This window comes from Pseudoliparis swirei, chromosome 20, assembly GCF_029220125.1.
Source record: "Pseudoliparis swirei isolate HS2019 ecotype Mariana Trench chromosome 20, NWPU_hadal_v1, whole genome shotgun sequence".
Lineage (NCBI taxonomy): Eukaryota > Metazoa > Chordata > Actinopteri > Perciformes > Liparidae > Pseudoliparis > Pseudoliparis swirei.
This window is the reverse complement of record NC_079407.1, coordinates 10,891,127-10,899,035: the sequence shown is the minus strand read 5'-3', so window position 1 is coordinate 10,899,035 and position 7,909 is coordinate 10,891,127.

Sequence of the window (7,909 nt, the reverse complement as noted above, 5' to 3'; positions counted from 1 at the left end):
GTTGCATTGCATGCTCTGTTTAATGTTGAATTATCTAATATTTTAACGTAGTGTATACAATCTTGCTCTGGGAATGGCTGCTGCTGAGGTGTTATGATTTAAATAAATCTCAGATGTTTTATCAAAAAAAATGTTACTTGCATTTCATAAGCTGAACTAACGAATATAAAAATGCTCTTTAAGAGTCAAACGTTGACATAAAATCCTGCAAGATGTTTTTCTCTCGTCATTTGTTTGGATTGGACGTCCAGACACGAGTTGCTGCTGTTGGTAAGAAAGTCTGGTGGAGGAAAATAAAGACTGGCTCTGTTCACTTGAGCCGAGGAGCATTTCGAGGGGCTTGTATTATTGGATGTCGGGTTGAAGACCAGACTTTGAAATAGGGTGGTCACAATATCAACTTTTCAGCACGATTGTGGACAAAATAATTTAAATATTTTTTTACAAAAACAAAACAAGCTACATTTTATAACAATGATAAAATTAATGATTTAAGTCAAATCCATCTTTAACGTTGTGTATTTTGCATTTTATCTCTTTTTTAGAAGATCAATTACACTCAAAATATGAGTGTATACAGGGAGGTGGAGAAATAATCTGTAACAATAACTACGTATAAAATGTTTTAGGAAGCACTGGATTATTGACTGTCATGTGCATTATAAACATGATATCAATATTCTATCTAAAATTCCATGGTTATTCTGAATATGGTCTGCAAATTGCAGATATTACATGTTTCAGATATAATCAGCAGCTCTACCCTGGTCTCCCCATGCAGACGTCAGACGTCAGACTGTTGAGCTTCACGGCGGCTAACAGCAGCTTAATGTCTAAGATTGGTCGGAAAAAATGTGGAGAAAAGCCTCAGCAGTGAAACACACTTCCTGAAAACACAACCGTGGTAACTAAAAGTGCAATTAGGTGTGAAAAGTCATGTGGAGCCTCTAAAGGGTTATTTTAATTGAATGGTAAAAACAAGCAGGGCCGAGATTCAGTTCCAACTACATGGTTTAGACTTTTTAAACAGGACCAAGTCCAAAATGGAGGCTGTATTTATCCGTGTCATTATGTTAACAGTCATAAGTCCTCCCTCACCCTCAGAACCACTGCAGACTGTCTTTCACACACTACTTCATAACCCCACATCTGTCTCATCCGGCTTCACGTCGGCCTCAGACTCTCCGGGGTGTCCACCGGCTCCAGACTGCAAACTCTGTTTTCTGAGGCGGGAACTTTATGTTTAGGGCTTCACAATCATTTACTGTGACTCTTTTCTGTCTTTCACACTGATCGTACCGTTCTCATCACTGTCTCATTTGTGAGCTCAGTGCTGTTCTTTTAAAATATGCTACCAATCTTCCTGAAGACCACGACACCCAGAGTGGAACCTGTTGCTCGTCCCTGGAGGCCCGGTGCTGTCCCCGGCCCAGGGCTGCATGGGCCTGTAAACACTGAGCGGCCATTCTCTTACCCATGAAAGTGGAGAGGCGGCCACTGTAAACTGACGGAGACATTTGTGAACGCTAATAAAGATAAGGGCTGGCTGAGAAGTGACCACAGAGGTCTTTTCTTTTTACAGTGTGAAGCTGCAACTTTCACTGGTGCCTTTAACTGAGCAACGAGATCCAGAACCTGGACCGTATACTGCACACAATACACCTTTTTCTTTTACCCAAAATTCTGTGAAAGGGAAATACATGAAAACTGTATTAGTATGTATATATAAATTAGTATATATATACATATATATAAATTAGTATAAATATATATAAATTAGTATATATACATATATATATATATAAATTAGTATAAATATATAAATTAGTATAAATATATATAAATTAGTATATATACATATATATATATATAAATTAGTATAAATATAAAAAAAATATTATATATATATATAAATTAGTATAAATATATAAATTAGTATATATATACATATATATAAATTAGTATAAATATATACATTTGTATATATATACGTATATATAAATTTGTATATATACATATATATAAATTAGTATAAATATATATACAGATTTTTTAGTGCACATTATAAAGCCCCAGTGTTACTTTACACATTGGTGGTGGAAGTCATGGCTGCACATACACACTCTGCACTGATCACATTATTCAGCTGCACACCCTTAAGTGATTAATGCAACAACAACAACAGCAACAACAAAAACAACAACAAGTAATCATTAAAAGATGAATAATAGATGTGTGTGTGTGTGTGTATGTGGTGTGTGTGTGTGTGTGTGTGTGTGTGTGTGTGTGTGTGTGTGTGTGTGTGTGTGTGTGTGTGTGTGTGTGTGTGTGTGTGTGTGTGTGAAGTGTTAACGGAGACAACTGTAATACATTTCAATCTGCCGCCATTTTGTGTCTGCGGATCTGATGCGTAAAGGCCTGGGCATAAACAGGAAGGCTGTCTTGACAACAACAAACATCAGATGACGAACATATGAATAAATTAATGTTAATGCTCATAAAAAAGCATTAACAGCTGTTCCAGCATGTCTCATCGACTGCAGTTTGGCGGTATTTGACTCCAAGTCACTGCCAAACAACACATGTTGCTGGACATGACTTTTTGGAAAAGAGATTAAAATCGAGTTCTGACATTTCATATAACAGTGAAATGTTTTTTTAAAGATGAAATGAGTAGCCACCATCACAGAAACTCCCACAATGCCCGTCACACGTGACTTTCCTGCTCCATAAAAACAATGAAAGGCCGAATGTCTTCTGGATAGCCAAGAGGAGAACCAGAACATTTTCAACAACACCCTAAACACAAAAAAGAAAAACCAATTTTTGTCTTCTTTTTTATATTTGTAGTATTTAATTACGTTAAAATGTCCATCTCCTAATACTTGCCAACATTTAGGCAATACACTTAATACCTACTCATACAACTATTATTGTTAATAATAGTAATAATAATAATAATAATATAATAATAAGAATGAGGATAAATGTAAGGAATTCATGTTTAAAAAAATGTCATCTATAAATAAGAATACTATTCTTAATGTAATTATGGTGTCACATAACAATAACAATGCAGGCCTTCTGTGTGACAAAACTGAACAAAACGCAATACAAAATATACACCAGAAAGTAAAACTAATATTAGTATTCTAATTTGCTGGTCCTCTTCACGCATGCTCTCCGTGTCATGCCCATAACTGTCAGATGCAAATCTCCCGCATCACATGGATCCGTGGGAGTTCGCTGCTCTAATCATCACCATGGAGCCCGTTTTACAGCCATCTCGTTATCACACGAGCCGACTGATGATCAGCAGATCATGGCTTTACAGCGAGCCTACTGTACCTCATGCGGTCAGATATCATCTGCTTAAATCCATCCCCGCGCGCCGCAGCCCGTCCTCCGCCCGCGAGCAGCGGGGTGCTCCTCTTCCCACCGCGGCTGCACGTGGCTCTGAAAACGCCCGTTCTCACGCGGGAGTTGGTTCGGCTGTCCGCTGGGAAGTGTCCGCGCGTCGCTCGGTTCGGCTGCCTTAGTGCCTTTCAGCTACTGCGTTCTGCGCCTGTGCAGTGCACAGGGGGGAACACGCTCTGGTGTTTTCTTGGAATCACACACATACACACGCACACACACACACGCGCGCACGCACACATTTCAACACGTTGCACACACACGCACACATACACACACTCACACAGCTGCTCAGCGAATTGTATGTGTGTGAAAGTTAAGCAGCGTGCAGAGAGTGGTGTGTTCCCCTGTGTCTGTCACCGGGCGGGCCCCTGACTCTGCAGCGGGGGAGCAGCGCGGAGTCAGGGGCCAGCCTCGAAACATCCAGTCACTGGACAACAACACTTGCTCCAGCCTCAACATCTTTCTCGTTCAGCCAACATGCCCCTTTCATTTAATATTTAATTATTTAGTTCATCCTATTTTGGGGACTAAGATGTTGTGGTCATCTTTACTGAAATGCCCACCATGAACCAAGATGATGAGGGGAACCACCTCCACGTCGCTCCTTCAGGTCAGCAGGCGGCACCTGAGGACCTAAGGCCTCCTGACGCGCTGTGGTGAGCAAGTGGCCACAACGCACGAAACCACCGACATGATGATGCAGCCGAATAAACATCGGACCTCATGAGCCACTCAAAGATACCTCCAGCCTTCAGCTGCCTCATGATGCCCATCAGAGGGAATCCACAATAAATAGACGATTTTTCCGAGAATAAATTACCCCCAAATCACACCGTTATCCATCACATTTCTAGATTCGACTCGTTCAACTATATATTTCAATGAATTAGATCAGTTGATATTTAATGTAAAGTAGCCAACAGTAACAATATATTCTTTGAAAACATCTGTAAAACTAAATTGTCTTCCTCTGCCTAGCCAATAAACGGTCTCGTAAAATGATCTGCAGCACGTGCAGCTTAAACACAAACAACACCGACTGACCACACGAGACCACATTATCAGTTGAGCCAACACGTGTGACGCAATAACAGGTAGAGATTAATTTAGGAGCAATCCCATTGACCACGACTGATCCTTGCTCGATCCTTTGAGATGGACGGAGGCCCGCTGCGGTGTTTCCAGAGTAATACTCTCAGAATATGGTACTTTATAAACGAACCATGTTTTCAGGCGTCAGACATTGTGCCCCATTTGTTTGGAAATTCTCTTCAGTTTTTTTCAGTCTTGTTCTGCAGTTCTCTAGAGTTCTCTGTTCCCTTTGTTTTTATTTGGCTCTTCAAACTGTTCCCCAAACCAGCTATCATATTAACAATGTTAAGATTTTACTTTTTAGATTTTGATCGGTTGTTGGTCTTTGAATTATTATTGTTATAAGTGTTGTTTTTCTTCAGCCTATCATCTTGTAATATGGATTTAGGCCTGAAGAAGTGACTCACGTTAAAGGCTCATTAGGAATACTTCGTTTACACTCTCTAACGTAAAATCACTTACAATAATATTAAGACAAATGTGTGCGTGCGTTTGTGTGCGTTCGCGCGCAGACATGCAGCCTCGCTTGGTGGAGGATGCCGCATAGGCCGCGCGCACTATTCGCAGGTGAAATGTGCGCTTGTGGTTTTTGCAGGAGGCGATATGAAGCGTTCAGTCTGCGGCGCGTCCATAAATCAGGTGGCCGTGACATATAGATCTGTTGGCGACATGAGCGCGTGAGCGGCCACCGTGCGCGTGTTTGCGGCTGCGCTCAGGTGCCTCTCCGAGCAGCCCGAGAGCGCTGCGGACAGACCGCCCAGCTGCGACTCTCCAACGAGTGGAGATGGAGCTGTGTTCCCCAACCTCAAACTATTAACCAACCACACACACACACCTACACGAACACACACACACACACACCGCCGTGCTCACGCTCTAAACATCACATCATCTGCTTAAATGAGCATCCAAAGTCGACATGTCATCTTAGTAATTATTATTCTCTTAATTTAATATTTTTCAAGTTGTACATTTAATTTAATTGTCAACTGTATTAGTGGTGTGTACAAAACAATAAAAAACACTACAGTTTGTTTAGGTGAGAGCACATGGTGTCTATACACACCACATGAAAGAAAGACGTGGCCGCCCTTCTGTCAGCCAATTAGAGAGATCAGTCAAATTACACAGGACATAATTACACTTAAGATGAACTCATTCAGAGCCTGCTCTGGTAAGTCTGGCCTTTCTTACATGCAGCAGAGCGGTGGGCTTTATAATGCCCAGCTCTAATAAAACGGTGGATGAAGACAAGACTGCACGGTCTAATATTAATACATATTTACATGCATGCTGTACACATGCATGGCCCATGGTCACGAGGCTAACACACTGTATGGGAATGTATGCTGCAGAAACGTGGCCATATCCACAAATATTGCAGGGAAAGCTTTTTTCTGCTTTTTTTTAACACTAATTTAACCATTTATATATATATATATATATATATATATATATATATATTTGTTGGGGCCTGTCTTGTCCTAGCTAGGCAGGAATGTACTAGATATAGAACAAGGATCTAAGAAAAGAAAATCCTTCCTTTGAAGAAAGGTCCTGATTAGTTTTGGTCAGTGTGATGGATCTGTCTGCTCTTACCTCCTGCTCCGCTCTCAGCTCAGCCTAACCTCTGTGCTCCTTCAGTGTCCTAGTCTCCACTGGGGCCAGTCCTCACTGTGCCAGACCCATGCAGCACTTCTCTGGCTATCTGCATTAAGAACATTTCTTTTTTTTTATAGCAGCGGAACTGGGCTGCAGTTCTGGAGGGGAATTGAACCCAGACACACACCCACCGTCACGTGGTCGGGGCAGGAGGAGGTTGCAGCGGAGTCTCTCTGACACCAGTGTTGGACTTGCGAAATATGACTTCCACCATCCCCAGGACTCAACCCTGTCTCTCAGAACCATTAAGAAATCCCTTTTCATAGAACCTTACATCAGTAGGATATAGTTCCTATATGGGATTACTTCCATAGCATTTAAGATTTAAAAAACACAGTTCATGGAACCACAATCAAAGCGAACTCTAGAATGATCTTACACCAAATATAATATAATCAAATATTATTTACACTTTGTTTGTGAAATGTTCAATGGGTCCCTTGTGCTGCATTGTGTCCCAAGTATTACATTGTTGCTGCATTTTCAGGTTCGCATTCTGCACTTTTTAGAGAAATATTTTAAATACGACAAAAAGTGCAAATATTTGCTGAAATATCTTTAAATTAGTTGATTCAGATTTGTTCTAATAAATTGCCCTTCCTATATGGAGTAAGAAAATTCACTGCCATACTTTAATACTTTTTAAGTGAAATTAACTATTTAAAAACTCACATGCTCTTCTCAAAAATGCATTGTCACTTAACTTAAGACAGGGCCATTCTTCTTCTTTTTTTTGTAACAATGACGTAGAATATTAACAACTTCCTTTTCGTTTCCCAATGTGTGACGTTGTCTGATTATGTGGCATTATGTGGATTATTATTCAGACAACAAACAAATACACATTTTATTTCAGCTGTTTTGAAACATTTAGGCCTATATTGGTCAAATCTGATATCTTTTGCGTTTGCATTACTCACCATTACAAATTGTAAATTAAATTTGAATACATCTGACGCAATTGCTTCTGAAAACCTGAACTTTTGCAGTTGTATAATATCATATTCAAGTGCCATTATCATGTGATGAAGAGTTGAAAGCCAGGTCTTTTTCCTCCTTCAGGGCATTGGGATCCGACTCTTTTCAAATGGTATATCTGCATTTTGCATTGAAGTGAAAAAATAATTCTGACACTCGTGCATTCATACATGAACAGTTTTGCTGCCCTCGTGTCTTACTGCCAATTCAGTGATTTTGTCTACTTCGAAATGTCAGTAGCAGTATATTTCTTCCATTTCCACCCCCTCGCGTATCATCGGTCCTTTCGGCCGCGTGTCTCGGACATCACAGGTTGTCGAGCTGAAAATGTGGTCCCTCTTCAAACTGTTCCGATTTCACTCATGGCTGCGGTTGGTGTTGTGGGGGAGAGAGGGAGGGGGTGTCAGATTTACAGTGGCAGGAGTCTGACCTTTTCTCTTCCTGGTAAAACATGTCCCTGTGTATTTGGCAGGAGGAGGGGTCTGGCTAATACACGCCACCACATTTCTTACCAGGCCTCCTCGTTTCTTCTACAGTCAAAATGGCGGAGGCTTCTTTCTTCCTATTAGCTGGATACAGTGTCAGCCCCCTTCCCCCTCCTCATCATCCACACTGCTTCTTTTATAATCACTGATTGGCCATTTTCACTCCTGGCCAATGTTGAGCCTTAAATAGCCTCGGGGCATCAAAGACAAGGTGGAGAGTTCCGTCTTAGCTCCTCCAGTTGATTTAAGATGGAAGTTTTGGACCTCGAAAATGA